The sequence below is a fragment of the Pleurodeles waltl genome, chromosome 6 (genome assembly GCF_031143425.1).
Source record: "Pleurodeles waltl isolate 20211129_DDA chromosome 6, aPleWal1.hap1.20221129, whole genome shotgun sequence".
Classification (NCBI taxonomy): domain Eukaryota; kingdom Metazoa; phylum Chordata; class Amphibia; order Caudata; family Salamandridae; genus Pleurodeles; species Pleurodeles waltl.
This window is the reverse complement of record NC_090445.1, coordinates 536079145-536100230: the sequence shown is the minus strand read 5'-3', so window position 1 is coordinate 536100230 and position 21086 is coordinate 536079145. Positions and strand designations below refer to the sequence as shown.

At 42.6% G+C, this 21086-nt stretch overlaps 1 protein-coding gene across 2 annotated transcripts in view; it reads left to right on the top strand.

The window, feature by feature from the left end:
• The first annotated feature begins 14953 nt into the window (after window positions 1-14953).
• SLC16A1 (solute carrier family 16 member 1) overlaps window positions 14954-21086 on the top strand; it is a 61677-nt gene continuing 55544 nt past the window's right edge. The window contains exons 1-2 of one of the 2 annotated variants that reach the window (XM_069238689.1): window positions 15054-15232; window positions 17789-17826. The gene's annotated coding sequence lies outside the window, so the exon portion shown is untranslated. Of the gene's footprint in view, window positions 15233-17788; window positions 17827-21086 lie in introns of both variants that reach the window. The other variant, XM_069238688.1, reaches the window with a different exon arrangement.

Genomic DNA, 21086 nt, shown 5'->3' with positions numbered 1-21086 from the left:
GAAATCCAAATGTCATCATCTCTTTTAACACATCTCGCTCTGACCCAACTCCGCTGTTCTTCCTCAGACACTTCCTCTTGAAGCCTTTTCACTTCATCCCAAGTGTCAAATGTTGCCAACAAGAGGATAAAGTTAGTCTCATCCATTCCTCCGTTTGTGAATTCACCATCAAATATACAGACTTTGTAAGCACAGTATCTTGCAACCTCATCAGCGTATCTATTTCCCAAAGTCACATGATCATCTCCAGCAAGGTGTGCAGGGCACTTTACCACTGCAACTTGCTCAGGCAATTGTAATGTATCGAGGAGGTTTCTGACTTGTTTGCCATTCCGGATTGGAGATCCAGAAGATGTCATAAATCCCCTCTGAGACCATGGTTGTCCAAAATCAGGGAAAACACCTTAACTGTATTGACTATCAGTGAAGATTGTCACTTTCAATTGGTCAGACACACAACATGCCCTAGTAAGAACAATCAGTTCAGCTACTTGAGCTGAGAATATTCCTTGAAACCAGGAAGCTTCGACCACTCCAAAAAAGGCACATACAGTGTATGCTGCTCTCATACGTCCTCTGTCATCTCTTAAACATGAACCATCAACATTAAGAACATAATCAGATGCAGACAATGGATCTTCTCGATGTCTGGTCTCGACTTGGTGCATAGTTCTGTGAGAACTATACAATTGTGGTCCCATTCACAATCTTCAACATTTTCCTGACTCGGTATTGGTAACAGAGTAGCAGGATTCAAAATTCAACAACACTTAATCGTCACATTCTCTGCAGCCAGCACTATTTGCTCATACTTAGTGAGTTGGTTGCTAGGCAAATATTGAATCCTGGGTCTGGTTAGCAAAAGTTCAACTGAATAGGGCACGTATAAAGTTAATGGGTGACCCAAAACAATTTTCTGGCACCTCTCTATGCTTGTTCTAACTGCTGCAACAGATTTTAGGAGACAGTCAGGCAAAGCGGAAGCAACACGGTCCAATGTGGCTGAAAAATACACCACTGGTCTCTTAGCATTCCCATGCGTTTGAGTCAGCACTGAGAGAGCACAGCCCTCCCTCTCACTGCAGAAAAGTGCAAACGATTTATTATAAATGGGCGTCTCTAGAGCTGGGGCACGACAGAGACATTTGCTCAGCTCTCAAAACGCAACAAGGCAATTGTTATCCCATGGTACCAGATCAGACACATTCTTGTGTGTCCACATCTAAAAAAGGTTTAGCTACCAAGGAGACTCACTGTCTATAAAAGCCCACCAATCCCAAAAACATCCTGACTTCTCTCTGCATAGTTGGCAGACTCATTTTCAGTATTGCTGAGATTTTCTCTTGTGACACCTTTCTCGCTCCCTTTTCAATGTGATGCCCAAGGTATTGGACTTCTTTTTGAAAGCATTGCAACTTTCCTGGACACTTTATGTCCATTCTCAGCTAGGTGGTTCAGTAATGCAATAGTATCTTGTTTGCAAACTTCTTGAGTATTCAGAGCTACCATCAGGTCATCGATATACCGGATCAGGACTGAATTACATGGCGAAATCAAAGATATCAGATTTTTCTTGAGGATTGGATTAAAGATCGATGGTGGCTCAGTATACCCCTGTGGGACACAACACTTTGTAAAGACCCTGTTTCTGAGCTGGAATGCAAAAGGAACTGACTGTCCTTGTGCAAAAGTATCATAAAGAAAGGTCTGACAAAAATCAATGACAGTGAACCACACAGCCTCACATGGAATTTGAAAGAATATTACAGCTGGATTGGGTACTACAGGGCAACAAGGAACAAGAAGGTTATTTATTTTTCTAAGGTCTTGTAAAATTCAGCATTTCCCATTTGGTTTCTGAAGGTCCCATAATAGGAGAGTTACCTGGATTTCCCATTATTTCTTTCAAGATACCCTGCTGTATCATGGTCTTGATTACAGGAGTTATTCCAGCAATTGTTTCGGGTGTCAAATTATATTGTGGTGTTCTTGGGAATTCAACGTCAGGTTAAACAGTGATTTGGACAGGTTTTACACCTCTTATTAGTCCAATATCTTGTCCTGAAAAATCCCACACTTCACGTTTAACAGTCTCTCTCAAATCTGGTGACAAATCATCCACTGTTAGCGATACCAACAACATGCTGTGTCATTCAGGTTTTTCACCCTCTTAAAACCAACATCCTCATCTTGGGTTTGCACCTGTATTCCTTCTGAAGTGCACAAGATAACACAGTTCATTTTGGAGAGTAAATCCCTGCCCAGGAGATTCACTGGACTGTGATCACATACTATGAACTTGTGTTTATCCTCAAAAGATCCTATTCTCACTGACACAGGGGCAGTTTTTTGGGCTGACATTTGTTTATTCTCCATACCAACAACTTGTATTGTTTTTCCAGGGAGGGGTAGGTTTGGGAATTCTACTGTTCTCAGAATACCACCAGAAATGTGACCACCCTTTCGCATTCATGTTTAAGTGCCATAGCGGTATAGCCAACTATGCTCTCTCACTAAAGACAAAGGCCCATATTCATGGGGGGGAACTGGAGTAAGGCACTCTGCAAGTCTTCTTGCTGCACTGCCCTACACCAATGTGAAAGGGGATGACTGCATCGTATTATAAAATATGGTGCCTTCCTGTCCTTTCTCACCCATGCTGGCGCACAAATGGCTGCCTAGCGCCAATGCAGGCACTCTTGACGGTGCCTGTGTGGCATGCAGGATTGTTTTTGTGCATGAATGGACACCTGCCTGCACAAAAACCATCCCAAGAGGGGTTTTCTTCTTTCTATGAGTGCTACAGAATGTGCTACAGAATGCAGCACAGATGGAAAGAGATTAAAAACTATGAGAAATGAAAATATTTCTCCTCATTACGCCTGCCCTGGGGAGGCAAAGGTTTTGGCACTGCCCCAGGTTTACCTAATCAAGTAAATATGGGGTAGCATCATAATCCATGTAGGTTTGCTTGGCCATAATAGATATGGTTGAGAAGTTTGCGCTGCTGAGCAAAAGAAAAGTGACACTTTCATGGGGTAAGCCTCTCATGAATATAGCCAAATATAAATAGATTTTTTGGTGGAACTTATCAGGTCGCTCTTCAAAGGATTGCTGCCTTCTTTCCAATGTTGTTTGTCTTGAGCCACCTGACGCAGATACAGAGCATGCCCTATACCTCATCATCAAACACTTTAGCCCCATCCTTGCCACAGTCTTGCCCTGAGATACCCTACCATTATTGAATTATGTAGCTTCCATTTTCAGATATTGTCACATACAGGTCCTACATTTCCCTCAAAACCCAGCACTCTCGATTACACAGTTTGATCAAATCCATTCCTTGTTTGTCCTTTCTCTCAGCCAAAGACCTGAAGATTTCGACCAGCTTCTGCTGGTAAGAGCCAGAGGAACAGACTCTCTGCAGCTCTGGCCCTTAGGGTTTTACATCTGGGACTATGCACGAGGCACAATCTTCTTTCTGTAACTGGCTCAACTGCAATGTTACATGTAAAAAGCGTACTTCATTAATATTCAGTACTGGGCCAGCTGTGTTAAATCTTGCCAGGTAAGTCAGTCAAAGTGCATGGCCCTTGCTTGGCTCAACGCAAAAGTGTGCTTCCGTTGTGCCACTCGGTATGATTTCGATAAGAGGGACCACAACATTTGTCTTTCTCATTTGTAGTTAGCATGCTGGCAAAGAGTTGTTGTTTGCAGTGGTTTACATTCTTCTTAGCCGGCTGCAGCCACCAATGAGAACGTGATCTGTAACATCAAAAATCACCACACTGCCCGGTGGCATTTCCGAGATATTTTCTCTCCCTTGCTCTCCTGAAATCAGACATGGCCCCCCTCACTGGGGACTCACTGGGCTCGAAAAAAGTGCAAAAATAACAAACACTTGACTGTGCCTAAATTCTACGAAAAGTCTAAAACCAAAGTGCAAACATGAATAATAAACAATTGGATTATGCATGAATGATACTAAAACGAACATCTTCCTCAATGGTCCAGATTAATGGGAAACGGTAACCATTAACTGCCCCCAACCCATGCCCCTCATCCAAACTCCTCTAAATCTGTCAGAGACTTAAAAAACATCTTTGAAAATGAATTTTCAGTGTCCACACTGGTCAATGCTGTGGTCAAAAGCAAATTCTTCTACCTCCATTGCCTACAGGGGATTATGCCATTATGTCAAATTTAAGAGTTTCCATCATTAACACTATCTGATATCAACTATTGTTACACCCAAACATTTGGTCAGATTACAAAAAGCTCAGAATTGTGTAGCTTGTTTCATTTCCAACCTGAAGGGCTCAGATAAATTATCTCAGCTTTAATATCCCTCAAATAGATGCCCGTTATACACTGAAATTATTCTAAAACCCTTTGATTGCTTCAGAATGCCATGCATTACCCAGGGCCAGTCTCTACTGCACACTCCACTGCCCAATCAGAACCCTAGGGCCATCCTCTCAACATCATTTATCAACATCAACTTAAAAAATGATGGGCATGATTACGACTTTGGCGGAGGGGATTACTCTGTCGCAAATGCGACGGATATCCCGTCTGCCGAATTACGAGTCCATTATATCCCATGGAACTCGGAATACGGTGGGCGGGATATCTGTCACATTTGGGACGGAGTAATCCCCTCCGCCAAAGTCGTAATCAGGCCCTATGTGTTTTGGGAGATGGTCACTGCACAAAGAAAGCTCCATCCTCTGGAACCCTTTCCCATTGTGTCGCCATCTAGAAGCCACACTCTAAAAACGTGGCAACCCCCTGAAAACCTGTCTTTTGCAACAAGCATTTGCCTCCTAAATCCTTAATCAACTGTCTTTCCTGTCCCACCTTCCTGTAACCCTGGCAATCTGTAGCCTATACTAGTCATAAATTTGTCTTACAAAACGAATACAATAAAATATAAGTAATGTTGAAATTGTTGCTTCTCCTGCCACAAAAAGCATGGTGTAGTGGATCCTATTATTCATTTAGTTAAGGAATTTTGTATCACTCTGTGCCTGTTACAATGTAGCCACTTCAGAGAACATGGAGGGTGGTGGTAAGAACCTTTAGAGTTCTGTCTATTCAGTGATCCTAACAGATCCACTGTCAGTCCAGGCAGAAGGCCAGGCATGAGGCTGACAATTAAAAGATAGTAGAGATGTAGGGGTGCTTGGTTAGGATTTTGTTGTCTGTGGATCCCGGTGCTTGCTATACTCATACCAGTACCATCCCTGAAATTAATGGTTTTAGGATATCTTCTAAATTAAAGGTGCTTTGATTGATATCTGACAGTTGGTTTAAGTTCATTCAAGAGGAATGATCACAGAATTTTAAGGGATTATCCTCCATGTTTTTATTCAATTTGCACTTCCTCTGGCTAAATCGGGCAGCATTCTCGGATCGAAAGTCACGTTTTGTAGAAGGAGGTACAACATATTTTGCAGATATTTATGGTTTTTTTTTCTAAAAGGGCTTTTGCATGGTGCAGATCATACTGAGCTGCATCCTATTTTGTGCTGAGTGTCACTGCATTGATTTCAAAGCAGGTGTGATGCTCCCAAATGTCTTGATATCCAAACATAGTCTGCCCACCTGGGTCTGAATTCCTTGCAAGTTGATACATGTAATGGGCAGCAGTACTTCCTGATACTTCGGCATCTTGTAGACGGAGCTCCAATTATCTTTCAATTTCTCCTACTCCTGCCTCTTGTCGTGCTGAATGTCACCAAGAGACTCGTGGCACCTACTCGTGTCTTAAATCCTCTAAGTGATCTGTGCTCTGACTTCCGCCAACAGATTAGGGAGAAAGAAGACTACTTTGCTATTGAGTACAACGTGGCTACCAGATCAAAAAAATATAGCCTTACAGTTTGCTCCAAGTGGCCTCTGACCATATGCTTCCCATAATGCAGATTACAATCTTGCTTTGCTGCTAGCTGCAGTGTACATGAGGCTATGTGCGATGTGTGTGATCATTAAAATTGCAATTGAATTCATATAATGATTACTACCCTGGACGAGGTGTTGAATTGCTCTACAGTGAGTAGCATCATAGACGGGAGCCCAAAGATAATAGTTATTCTATTGGTCATTGCCGTTAGTCTTGCAGGCTGAAAGAAAACATCCCATGCATTAACTCCAGTTTCTTTGTGGTACAGTAATTACTTAAGTGTGGTCATTAAAAGGGGTGAAGAGAGGAGCAAACAATTGCCGGAATTATTAAATATTGTTAGGTTGAAGGGATATGGTTTTAATAAAAGAGATTGAGACAGACAGCCATAGGATTTAGAGTAGCCTACATAAAAAAGTGGCATGTAGAAAGTAGAAGGGAAGGAGAGTTGTATTCAAAATAAATAAGGGAGGGAAAAGTAAAAGTTTATTTCAAGGTACAATTTTCATGCAGGATTTTAAGGAATATAGAGATTGTTTGTAATTGCATGCAATATGTGGACATAAACCTGTAGAAAGAAATGGGTTTCAATTCTGCTCTAAAGGAATGTGGCTTTTGGCAGACTTTATAGAGACACTTAACTTTTACAGAGATGGCAGATACTTGCCTCATGGCAAAAAGAGAGCCAGTTCTTGTTGAGACGTCTCTACGAGCGACCTTCAAGTAGGGTGATATTTAAACACATCCCAGTCACCATAACTAAAATTTAACAACACTACTATTGTCTCACTATCTGCAATGCAAGCACTACTTTTAACCCAGAAAGACCTCTATGTGTAAATACTACAGCAATAATTCCATTACTATAAAGTATTGTTACAATTTATGCAAATCATCTTACATCATATATAAGCTCCACATATAATATAAACATATGATAGCTGCACTGCTGCTGAACACACTGTACTACGTTTGTGTGTTGGGGTAATCTGCAGAGCTGTGGCCTCTGTGTGTGTGTATGGGAGTGTTTATTTGTGTTTGTGTGTACACTTACATGTATGTGTTTATGTGTGTGTTTTTATGCACAAGGGGACTTTGCACAGCTGCTTTTAAGTCTGCGCTCTATCTGTGTGAAGGAAGCTTACGGGACTGTCATCCAGGCTGTGTTTGTTCTGTGTGTGAGGAAAATATGCAGGATTTCAACATTTATTGTACTTGATCTCTGCCAAGAGCACATTCTTATTCTTCTTGCATCACATATCATTCTTGTGTAAAGAAACCTTTTACTGTAGCTCATATTTACATGTGACAATTAAATGGGATTCTCTAAAAGACATTTTTCTTCTTGCTAGCTCCAAAACTGCTGAAAGAATTATCACCAAAACTTTATTACACACTGCCCTTTCCATCATTCGGTGCCTTATTTGGCTCAGTGAAAATTTGTTCGGCGTTCTTGAGACACAAGCCAAAATGTAAGTGTTCTATGCGCATGTAAATATGTGCCTATTTTTAAGTTTTGCGTGCACAGCACTTGCTCTATGCTTGTGAAATCTATTGTTTTCAACATAAATCTTAAAAGGGGCTTACATCCTGCCCCCTTACTTTTTATTGGGCAGATGCTGCATCCCAGATTTCTCAATAACAGTACCATCTGGTTTCTCTATATATAGGCAGGAGAGACCTACTAAAAGGGGGAGGGTGGTTTGGCCCTGATTCACTGTGGTAGTTCCACAGCCACTTCTGAAACAGTACGTTGCCCTGACTGCAAAGCCTTCCTCTTTAGCCTTAAACTTAACAATAAGCAATCTTTTCAAGGCATACTAGTTTATCGCTCACAGGGCCCCAGATGTAGATTTGTTAAAATCATGGGTGCATTGCTGATATCTAGTGCATGTGCAAAAGATATCACAGTATTAGGGGATTTCAACTTCCATCTAGAGGCCTCATGTGATAGAGATACAGAAGCACTCCTTGAGACAATGAGCATGCCACGTCTAACATCATTAGTTAACAATCCCACTCATTCAGCGGGTCCCCAGCTAGACCTTTTTTTTCTCACAATTCCTCGACTACCATTGAGGAAGTGTTGCCTTCAGTCTGGTCAGACTATCACTCAATTATTTTCTGCATAATCACAGCACAAAATCCCCTCATTAGCTTGCATGCTAAATGTTCTTCCCATTTTCAGATTTGGAATAAAATTGATACTGACCAACTTAATCAACAGCTGATACAGTTACAGCCTATTCGCCTTCACAATACCGACAAGCTTCCTTACAATACACTGACTGGCTAAACTCTATTTTTACTAAGTTAACTTCACCAAAAAACTCATCCACTAATAGAAATAAACCCTCTACTCCATGGTTTACTAAGGCACTCAGACTAGAAAAACAAAACTGCAGAAGACAGGTAAGAAGGTGGTGCTCACAATATGAAGATTGTGAGAAAATCTTATACAAACTTGCACTGTCCAAATATAAGTGCCTACTAAGTAAAGAAAAAAGTAGTTATTTTACTCATCAAATTGAATCTGCCAAAAACTCCACCAAGGAGCTCTTTTGGGTGGTGACGGAACTGACTACACTACCAGGCAGTAAAGTAACCATTCATAGTCAGTCCTTCTTTGACAAACTGGCCCATGGTTTTAGAGAAAAAGTCAACCAAATCTATTCTAAGTTTGAGGTCTCCAACATTTCCAAGACCAGTGGCCAATCCAGTCAAGCAAACTTGGGGCAGTTGTCCTTCACAGAATTTCATCCAGTCACTCTAGACCTGGTAGATAAAAGGATCACTTCCGCATAAGTCTGGTTCTCCTCTTGACCCCTGCCCTTCCTCAATGCTTAAACTGGCACCAGGTGTGATAGGAACTAATCTTTCTGCCATTCTTAACTCCTTGTTTATCACAGGGGTCTGTTCCTCCCAATGGAAAGAGACTCTATCTACTCTCCCTCTCTTAAAGGAACCCAGCCTGAATCCAGCTGACTCCAAACTAGCTGTATTTCCCATCTCCCCCTCTGAGGTAACATTGTAGAGAAGGAAATTAACACACAGCTTGCCCAGTTCAATCACGATAATCATCTTCTGGACCCATCGCAATTTGGTTTCAGATCTGGACACAGCACAGAAACTGCTGTGATCAAAGCCACAGAGAAAATCAGGGCTGCACTAGATAGAGGTGATGCTGCAGCTCTCTTCCTCCTCAACTTTTGATACAGTTGACCAAAAACTGCTGATCAGTCAACTAGGGGTCTTAGACATTAAGGATGAGGCCTTGGACTTACTGACCTCCTTTCTATTGGGCAGAGTGAATACTGTTGCCCTGGACCATTGTGACTCCTCCCTTTTACCCTCCATTGCCGGATCCCAAAAGGATCCTCACTTAGCCCTACACTATTCAATGTGTACGTAACAGAGCTAGCCACCCTGATTAAGCCTTTTAATTTCACCCTAACCTCCTAAACGGACGACACTCAAATTGTCGTGTCAGCTTTTAGCAATGCTTTGGAAGTCTCCACCCGATTCCATAACTGTATGTGTGCCATCTCATGGATGATTAAACACTGCCTGAAGCTCAACTCAGATAAAACTGAGCTAGTATTGTTTGGAAATCTATCACCAGCATGGGCCCCTTCATGGTGACCCAAGGAACTAGGTTCTTTTCCCACTTCTGTAACCAAGGCTAAGAATCTAGGAGTACAAATTGACAACATATTGAATTTAAGAAGCCAGGTAAATACTACTGTATCCTCCTTCTTCACTCTTAGGATGATCGAGAAAATTCTCCCATATATTCCAATTTCCATAATAAAAACATAATTACTACTTTAGTCTTATCTATATTAGACTACTGCAATGGACTACATGTGGGTATGCAGGAACAGCATCTAAACAAGCTGCAAATGGTACAAAATGCAGCCGCCAGACTTTTCCTAGGGATTCCTAAATTTCATTCAATGTCGCAAGCAATCCACAAGCTACATTGGCTCCCAGTAAGAAGCTGTATCAAGTTTAAAGCCCTGTGCATCACTCATAAGGCATTGCACAACACTGGTCCCAAATTCCAAAAGCATAGTTTTGAGTGGTACAAACCAAGTAGAGTTGTTTGTTCCTCTGGAGCCAAGAAAATGGTGATCCCAAGATTCAGAAATACAAATTGAGGGGGCAGATGTTTCATCACAGGGACTGCCAAGCTCTGGAATAGCCTCCCCTCTCACATAAGATCTTTGCCCTCACTGATCTCCTTCAGGAAGGAGCTCAAATCTGGCTTTTTTCCAAATAACCAAGGGTTTCTCCATTCTTGTTCAGGTTACGTTTTAGCACCAAGACACATTAGGATAATCGTGTGCTTTATAAATCTTTTTAACATGACATAACATGACATTGGTTCCTGTGCTTGCCACTTACTTTTCCTTCATTTCTATTGTCTGTAGAATACTATTTTCTGTTGTTCTTATCATGTGTTTCTCTTATCAGTGTCCAGACACCCAAGTACTGTTTTCATCCGCTTTTATGGGACTCTTTTTTTTAGGTTTTGCCCTCACAGCACTAGCGCTGTGCTTGTTTTTCAAGTGCTGGCATTTTGGTTAGGAGAGACATCCATCATTCTTTCATACCCCTCTTTTGAGGCTCATCCCACTTTCCTATCATGCAAAAACCACCACGGTACCCCTAGTGCACTTCCAAGCCCCGTACCTGTTTTTTCCTGGTCTCGATCTAGGCCTTTCGTGATATACTAGTATGAGCTTCTCATTCATCTCTGCATTGACTGCGATTGCCAGCCTGTGAGAAGTATCTCCTTCAGCACTTGCATACTGTATGGTAAGGCAGTATATTTCAAGTTAGTGGACAGCAGTGACATTATCAGCAATGTAATATGACAAAGTGACAAAACAGCATGGTGATTGCTCCCTAACACATAAGCTATGAAGAAAAGAGACTGGACCAGCTTTGTTCGCCAACAGTTCCCACGCAAATCATACTAGCATCATTATTATGTCTGATGCGTGCCAGTTCACTACATTTATTTTCACTTCTAATGTGCCTGATTAGATGTGTGTCTCGTCCAAATGGGACAGTTGTTACTTGCTTTAATGCAGGTCCCTCAGGCATTGATTCATTAGTTGTAGAAGTAATCATGTGCGCCTTCAGGGCTTTTCCAGATGGCATGAATCACTGAGTGGATGCTGGCTGTCACCAGGGAACCCCACCTGCTTCCGGTTGCCAGGAGCATCCCTCTTAGGATATTAATGCCAGTTACAGAAATAATGCTTGTTACCATTCTGCAGCCTTTATTTTTTAGAATTGAGTTCTACTTTTCCAGAGTTTAATGGATCACTGTTTTCATGTATTTTATTTATTTCACATGGATTTGTTTCAGCATGACAGAACCTGATTTAGTGGTACAAAATAACTGACTGGAACCTGTTAGAAATGGGGTTCCTGGTTGGCTAGGGTAGGCACCTCAGCCAGGCAGGGAACACCACTATAGTCAGGGCAAGAGAGCTACTCACCCAAGATAAACCCTGCTCACTCCTTGGTAGCTTGGCACAAGCAGTCAGGCTTATCCCACAGGCAATGTGTAAAGCGTTGGCACAACACACACAACACTAGTGACACAATAAATACACAACAAAGGAAACTCCACAACAAGTTATGTAGAAATAAACTGTATTGCACATAAATCATTAGGCCAAACACAAAATGAATCAGTAATACTCTGCTACACAAGCAGTTGTCAGAACATCACACAGGTTACTAGTACTCTGTGAAAGCATGCAGGAGTCAGGTAAACACATAGGTTACTGCAATTCTGCAACATACACAGTAGTCAGGTCATTATCACCATAAATGCACATGTTATGATAAACACATCATCATGAATGTACATGGAAGATAAATATTCCCCAAATGGCAGATCATTATTACCACCAAAATAAATGCACATCTCATGAATATATTTCCTTAGGGCATATGTCATAATACCCCCTTCCGCCTGCAGATGTCATCACATCAGGTAGATTGTGCAGCACACATGTGTCCCTCCCATATGTTCAGAATAACACACCAAAACAGCCACATGTCATGATGTGAAAAAGGAAATGCAGCATTTATAGTGAGGGGCAGAGTACCTTTGGGAAGAGGGCAACATTGGTGAAAGTCACCCATGACCCCTCATTCACTGAGGTTATAGTGCATCTGCCCCTCCCTCCCAAGGGACTCAGCTGTCCCACTCCAGGAGCTCCATCACTCGTAGTACAGAGAATAATGTCTTTCCACTGGAGGCAGCCTGGCTCCTCTCATGGGTGCTGCCTCAGCGAAAACAATCTCCAGTGGCCCATAAACTCTCCTCAGCAGAACAGGGCCCTTGTCAAGGTTTTTGTCCTGTCCTGCAAGGGGTATATATGGAACACAAGACACCCCCGCTACCTAGGGTATCTCAGTTACGTGGGGGAAGGCACACCCAGCTCCCACAGTTGGGGGGGGGGCAACCTATCGGGTTCCCCACGGAAGCCAAAAAACACTGCCAGCGTTGATGCGGTGAAGCTGTGACTTCAGGGCTCCTCATGGGGAGCCTCACCTTCCTTGCTGGCAGGGGACCTCGTCAGGTTCCTTCCCAGTGGCAGGAACTCAACCGGCAGCCTCCAGTGACCTCATGGTGTGAGTGCTGACTCCTGCAGTCCACCAGCATCTCTGAGGGAGAGCCGGCTTCTCTCCTTCTGCAGCTCAGGCTGTGGATGCCTGCTTGTGCCCCCGGGGCACCAACGACAAGCATGCAACATCCTTGCTTCGCCAGAGACTGCAGATGGGCTACTCTTTACTCCTCTCGAGGGGGGAGCCGCCTCAGCCTCTAAGCAGGTCGGGCACGCTCCACCCACACCGAAGCAAGCCCACACAAAAGCACCCTTCACGTGCTGGGACAGATCAACAATCCAGTGATCTCTCTGCTCTGGATGAGCTGAAATAAAGCACTCTCCACGTGCTTCGTGTAATGAAGGGAGCACTTTGGGCAAAGATGCATGCACTCTTCATGCGCTGATGCCCCAGGGTGCTTTCCATACACTTCCCTGAACAAGGGGATCTCCACTGGTGCCCAACTAGAGGAAGCAACACCCAGCCAGAGAAATGCAGGGCAGCAGAGCCCCTGGAAAAAGCAATGGGGGCACAGGATTGAAGGGCCATAGCAAGCAGGCCAGCACAAGGATTCAAAGACAGTAGCAGTCCCTATCAATGACCTAACAGATCACAGGTCAGCACAACAGCACAGCAGTCCCAAGGTGGTTCCTGGTGAGTCCTTCCAGCAGCATCCAGTGTCCAGTTCATTAGTCCATTAGTGTCTAAAAATGTGGGGGACAACCCTTTGTACTTATACCTATTTTGCTCAGCTTCTACAAAGGGGGAGAAAGGGGTTCCAATCAGTTCTAACCAGTTCCAGAATGTTCCCTTCTCCTCCAGCACTGGCTCTAGGCGTTAGTAGGGGGCAAACAAGCCCATTGTGTGAGGCCAGGGCACATTCTTTCCAGATGCATGTGTGGCCCGCCTCTACCTCTCCCAGCCCAGGAAGAACATTCAGTATGCAGATGTACTCCTATTACACCTCCACCCTCCCTGTGTGATGAATGTTTGTAAAGTATGCACAAAGCCCAGCTGTCCCTCTACACCAGACATGGATTGGAGTCAAGCTGCAAAACACCAGAGTCATAAGCACAGAAAAATGTCTACTTTCTAAAAGTGGCATTTCTACAATGGTAATAAAAAATCCACCTATACCAGTAAGCAGCATTTCTCACTACCATTCCAACTATACCAAACATGCCTACGCCACCCCTCATAGATCAGGCAATAACACTTAGCCTCATGAAAGGGCATTTCCAATGCAATCCTATGAAAGAGGCAGCACTCATAGCAGTGTGAATCAAAATAGGCTGTTCATTACTACTCGGAAAGGCCCCACAACAGACACATGTCCTACCTCTTACCTACACTGCACCCGGCCCATATTGTTACCTAGGGCCTACCTTAGGGGTGAATTATATGAAGTAAAAGGGGAATTCCAGGCCTGGCAAGCAAATTTAGATGCCAGGTCCCCGTGGCAGTAAACTGCGCACGCAGGCCTTGCTGTGGCAGGCCTGAGACAGGTTTGAAAGGCTACTTCTGTGTGTAGTGCAAGCTGTGCTGCAGGCCCACTAGAAGCATTTTATTTACAGGCCATGAGTATAAGAGCTACCACTGTACAAGGGCCTTACATGTAAATTAATTAAGCCAATCAAGTGTAAGCCAATCACATCACATTTAGAAGGGAGAGTATCTTTAGCACTAATCAAAAACTCAAACTTTTTGTCTTCTTCCTCCTATTTTTCTGACCTATTTTTGTTGGCTCTAGGACTCTGAACACTTCCTGTCTGAACTATAGACTTTGTTTTATGAATCAAAGTAATGTGTACATGTGCACATTTTCTTCATCGAATTGCAGTATTTAGTGGATGTTCTCTGTGAAATTTCAGGATGTGTGATTCTTTTTGTACATTGCAGTTATTAAGGGTACATTTGGTTGCAGTAACCTGCCTATATTTCTATGCAAGTTTAAATATATCGAATGAATTGCCTGAGAATTACATTTTTTGCAGTAACGCCCTATAAATTGTGACATTGCTTGACTTTACTATGTGGATGTCCGTAATTTGTCACTGTGAAGCTAGGGCATGAAAAGTTATGTGCATCTAGCAGCTGTCTGATCATTTTCCCTATGCCATTTGCATTTTGTGTACATAGTGAGAAATCCCGTATTGCGTCCATTCTTCTGTGTGGATTACAATATAATACGTTTTGTGTGATCGCAATGTAGTGTTTTTTTTTTCTGATTCACCTAAAACTGTGCTTAGTTTTCTACGTGCTGTCGCGCAGCAAACTGTAATCGACTGTTCTTTATTCCATTTATGTGTACCGTTGCCGTTTTCGATCATTTTCTAAAGTGTTTTGCATCCAGTATTTGGCTTAGTGTCTCTAGGAATTGCTACATTGTGAAAGAGATGCTCCTTTGATTCTTAGCTCCAATTGAAGCAGCTGTTCCTGGGCAGAAAGGAGGAGCCGGGAGGCCGGGCCGTCAGGGCGAACGCTCATTGGAGATCGTCAGCTCACGCACGCGCCTGCTGCGTGTTCGGCGTGCATACTGCTGAAACAAAGTTGGGCAAGGAGGCACTAGAGGACGCCGGTATCCGCACGTTCACTGCAGCAGGAGCAGCTCGTGCTACAGGCTGCGGAAAGCTGGTGGGTCTTGCGGGACTCGACCAGGGTTTCCCTTGGCTTATCTGTGGCGGCCTTCATAAGGTAAGGGTGCTCGGGTGGCGTGTGCTCCTATCTTTTCGCCGCTGGTGGTGAGGTGGCGCAAGCTCGCGGAGCCCGTTATCGTCACGGGACCCGATGGAAGGCGCTCGGCACGCGGCTAGCTACACGAGGATGGTGGCTGTAAAGGCCACTCTGCCTATTTGTGGGCGGGGTTTATAAGAGTTCGTGCTGATTGCTCCTTTGTATGCGGGTCTAGGCTTAAAAGACACCGCATGTGTGTTCTGAGACTTTACGTGTCACGTTAGTGGCGTATTTTATTGGGTATCCTCTGTGGTATTATTAATATTGCCTGTAAGGGGGTTAGCTTTGGGTTTTACGTTCGTTGTACCCAACCTACTGAACTTTTCATTTCGAGGGGCTTCTGACGGTCTTTTTCGAGGAGTCAGTGGAAATGCACAGTAGATATGCTACGATTTTGGAGTGGTCGGTGTCTATAGTTTGCCGAGCCAGAACGGTAATTAGGCGGCCGTTTCATCGTCTTGAACGACGTGTAATCGTGCCTTCTGTTCACTGGTTATACGACTTGAAGTGGGGACGACCCTGTCTGGGCTCCGAACAGGCAGTAATTATAAAAGTAATTGAAACGGGCGCTATGTCCACATTCTTAACTCCTACAGGCAAGATCGCTGACCTATTTCCTTCATGTAGTACACGTTGGCAGCCTTGGCTTCATTTTTACCTTATCTCGCATACCTCGAGTATTTGATATATCTCGATGTTTCTGCGGGCTCTCTTTTCATGCAAAATAACCCTTTTGTTTGGTGCATCCTAACAACTGATTACCGCCTGTTTGGTATGTTCATGATATAGTTGCATGTTTCTGCTGTGCCGAAAGAGTGCTCTGCAGCTGATAGTGAGAGCAGTGAGAGTTTCTAACAGTGGTTGTAAAAAGTGTTCAGACTATATGCATTCCTTGGCCTAAATGCAGAATACGCATAGCAACATTCACATGTGGCAATTATAATTACTGTTTTATGTGAAAGTGCGTGGAGGAGGTATACAGCTGTTGAAATATGGACAAGAGCAAAGAGGAACACTTGGTACTTTCAGTTAAGGGAATGGGTTGCATGTGCAGGGGAAATGGTGTAGGGAGGATGAACGAATGAATATACGTGCAGAAGGAGAGTTTGAAAAGACGTTGTGGAAGAGGAAAGACGCAGCTAGTGTTAACGCGTGGTTGGGAAAAGGCTGTGCCTAAAAGAGTGAGAGGCTGCAGAAGAGCATGGTGTGAAGGGGATAATGGGAGCGACTGAGACATTAAGCGCATTACCCCTTCAACACTCATTAATAATGTGTAATTCTGTTGCATCTTTTTAGAACTGAAATATCTTTAAGTGTAATTCACATTAAAATCATTGAATGCAAGGATGCAATAACAACTTGCAGAGTGACGCCCAAGTACTGTTCAGATGGTATGCAGTGTGTAAAATGCAGAAAGTTAGTTTGCATGTCTTAAGCCTCTGGGGAAGGCTTTCTAGTTATGCCTATTTGACCACGCCCCCTTTGCATCCCTCCCCCAATTAATCATCCCATATAAACCACTGATAAAGGATGTACTCAAAAGATTGAGGTTGATCCCATTAAAATATTTTAGGATGATGATACATATTTGAAAAGAAGATGACCATTCAATAGTCCGTGGAGATTGTGTTTGATAATATGCTAGACATAAATGAAAACCGGATTGCAGGATTCCTGGGTTGGTGACAGTTTTGTGTGTTCTTTTGCGGGACAAAGTGTCTACATTTTCTTTTTGTAGTGTCTGGTGTTGCACGTCTCGGATGTGAACAGGATATAAGGAAGGGTAGTCTCTGGGCGTCAGGTACAAACATTTAGTTTGTCACAGGTTTCTGTTAATACTGTGAGTATTCAAAGGTACCTTGTGAAGTAAGATATCTGATTAAAGTGCTGGTACAATGTAGTGCAGCTTCTGAGAAGGCTGCAGATGACATTTCTTGAAATTTACTAATGTGTCTGAACAAGATTGCAGACCAGCTTGGCATCATTGTAAGCTTTAAAGAAAATAGAACTTACTAATCAAAAAACCATCAAAGTATGGGAAAGCCTACCTTTCTTGGCTATGCATACATACTACCTGCAAGAAGATTGGTTATTGAAACCCATTACGGATCAAACTTGTACTTTTTTATTTTTGTTATATAAAAATGTTGAAAAATATCTGTCTTTACCTCTTTATCCTCCTCTGGTAGAGGAACCTTTGCTGCTTTTACTTTAGCAAATCTTTGCTTTGTTTTAGAATTGCATGCTTTTGTCTGCCATTTTTCTTTTCTTTTGGTGCTTGTGTTGGGCCGAAATCTTTTGTCTAGATCAGTGCTCTGCTGTGCTGATCACCCGTGCATTAGATATTGAGGCTTAAAAACCTTTAGCGGACCTTCCACTTGCACCAAGCAGTTCTGTATTTGCAGGAGTATTGTCAGGCTGGGTGATGTATGGCTGGAGATGAGTTACCTGTGGAGGGGTTCCTTTGCCTCGCACCTATTATGGATGGGTTTGACATGAGCTGTACCTTTTTTTTAGATTCAAGAATATCCGACTAACGTCTGACCTGCAGTTCAGTAAGTGCCGATCCAGTCGAGTAGTTTGCCTATTCTTGTATTTCAGGCTGACACAATAACTAAACTTGAAATGAATTGCAAAATTCTAAATTGTGTAGGCCCCCCCTTTTTTTTTTTTATTGCTATATCAACTCCCCTTCAACGCCCCTCCCAGCCCGACCATCTGATGGCTTTGCCAATAAAACTATATGTAACCCTTAGAGGCAAAATATGCCATTAATCTACTTTCACCATTGTCAACACACCCTGGAATTGCTCTATACGGCACCTTTTTGCCAGAAAATATGGGAAAGTCTATTTTTGAATGTTTGTTTTCTATTCTTTGGGAACACTTTCCTCATTGCAGAGTGTAATAGTAAGCATTCATGTTATTTTTCCTGTGTGTGTGTGTGTGTTTTTTTTTTTTTGTTTTTTTTTTTTTATTTTTTATTTATTTTGTATTTTTTTTTTAAACATGTATAAATATATAATGTACTTCCCACATAGAGAAAATATGAATTTCTCAGTTTGCTTTCTGTAAACGCTTCCGTTCTAACCCTTTGTCATTGGGAGTTCCTTATTTCGCTGATCATCTCCCTCCCATCTGGGCTGTTTAACAGGTGGAGGACTATTTTTCTAGTATGCAAAGCAGCAGCTGCCATTTTATCATCATATCTTGCTAACCCTTTATTAAAGTTAACGAAATTGAGTCACCCTGGTTAACATTTTCTGAGTCCTCGAAACTCCTCCATGTGTGGATGGAGGTGTGTGTGTGTTTTTTTTTTTTTTTTATTTTTTTTTTTTTACTTCACTTTTCTTACTGAACCGCTGTAATCTGTGATTTTCGATGGTCGTAGCAGGGAACGGAAAAGCCACTGCTGCCTTCGGTTTATATCGCTATAAAATCTCACGCTGCTCCAAAGTCTTGCAGTAGATGTTGAATGAATGTATAGATCCTGCCTACCAGGCAGATTTTGTTAGTAGGTATAAGCTTCCTGTGGACACTGCCCAGAACTTAATATGTTTAGAGCTCGCCCATTGCTTACCATTGATTGGTTTTCTTGCCGCTTTCCTTTACTTTGTACTGATTCTATAGGTTTCATTTACTTGATGCTGATTTTATGGGTTTTCTTTTTACTTATTTATTTCATGTATGTACCCTCCCTAGAGTGTAGCCTCTTTACCATCCTTTTGATTGGATGACTTGTATCTTTCAACTGATGAGTCAGAACAATTTTTTTCTTTTTCATGGAACACTACGTGTGTTTCTTGCTCTCTTCTTTGTGTGCTGCTTTCCCCTCCAACATACCCCCAAGCCATGTGCTTCGTTGACCCCTGCGTCTCCCATCTGCTCTGTAAAAGCAAAGCAAGCATTACATTTTTGACAAGATATTTAATGGTTGTTTAATATCCTACTCTGCATGAATGCAGAGGCCTTTTATGGCGGGGGTGGTCGGCTGCTATATTCTCACAGTTGGCATTTGAGACAAAAAGTGTCTGATGAAGAAATTACTGGACTGTGTTTTAGTTTGTGGAAAGTATATTGGGGCTTGCAAACATTTCCTTTAAATTCTGACACTAGATATAGATATAGAGAGAGAATACAATGTACTTGTTAGAAATGGTGTCTCTAGTTAGCAGTGGTTTGCACCCTGTCCAAGTAGGGAGCCTCACTCTAGTCAGGCTAAGGGAGACAGAAAACCAAGAAAACCCTTGCTTTCCTCCCCCCACCCCTTTGTAGCTTGGCACGAGCAGTCAGGCTCATCTATGAGGCAATATGTAAAGTATTTGTCAACACAGTGAAAACGCCACAAAAGTACTCCACACCAGTTTAAAAGAATAGCTAATACTTATCTGAGTAAAACAACACAAAAATGACAAAAAGCCAACCTACACTAGTAAAGATATCACTTTTTAAAAGTTCAAATGAGTTTTAATCTATAGTAATCAATGATTGTGTCTTTTTAGCACAAAGTACCTGGGATGTGTCAAAAACGGATTATGCGTAGCACAGGAAAGGTGAGGCACTGAAAAGTGATGCGTTGGTTCCTTATTGCGCAGGGGAGGTGATGTATCAAGTCTTTCATCACAGGAAAGGCGATGCATTGATTCCAGACATGCAGCCTCGGTTCCTTACTGCGGTGCGGGTGGATGAGAAATTGACTCCCTGGGGACGATGCATGGAAAATCCAGGTGCACTGTGTTGATGGAGCTGCTGTGAAACAGGTTCTGCATCAAAATATATATTACCCCCGTCAGTGCATGGATTTTCTCCTTCAGGTTAACAGCTTTCACTTCCAAGGGTCCAGGGACTGGAGTTGGCACTACTTGGCAAGCCAGGACTCTCAGCAGAATAGGCCAGGTACCGGCAGACAAAGTCTTTGATGTACCTGAGACTTCTTACCAGGAGGCAAGCTCAGTTCTAGGCCTTGAATTCATTGGAAAGCAGGATGAATGGAAGCAGCAGGCCAGCACAACCTAGCAAAAGGTAGCGTGGCAGTCCCTCCTGCATCATTCACCTCTTCCTGACAGAATGCCCCAGTCTAGAAGTGTTCTAACTTTGTGGGATCAGAGGTGCAGGACTTATACCCATATTTACCTTTGAAGTCTGCAGACTTGAAAGATAAGTATTTGTAGTGTACAAGGCCCTGCCTTTTCTTGCCCTAGCCCCAGACACACTCATTGTCTGAGGACAGGCACAGCCCTATTCAGGTGCAAGTGTCAGCTCCTCCCTTCACTCTGTCTGGAGTGAATCCACAAACAGCCCAACTGTCATCCTGACCCAGATGTGTATTCCACAGACAGGCAGCAGCACAGAAAGTCAGCAGCACGGAACGGTTAAGTAAAAAAAATAGGCACTTTCTAAAAGTGGTCTTTTCAAACGTACAAAAAAAAAAATAAAAAAAAACTTCAATTCATTTTAGACAGAGCATATCCGCTTTTGCACTGGTTTGCAACACTGTACGAGATGGTTAATTTTCCTCTGGGCTTTTTTTTTTAATATATATATTTTTTTTTTTTATACTTGTGAACCATGCTTTACAAATTTACATTAGCAAAACATATAGCTTGCATTCAATTATAAAGACTAGGCCAGTGCTTTTTGTCTTTTGGAGTATTTGTTTAAAAATGCATTCTGTATGTAGTGGTGGGCATTTTTTTTTCTTCATTTTATTGTTTATTCTAATGTATGTAAGCTGTGTAATCAGTGCCTACGGTATGGTTTTCTGAACGCTTTTCTTACTTCCTCTGTATTAATTTGTTTGCTGTTCACATTTTAA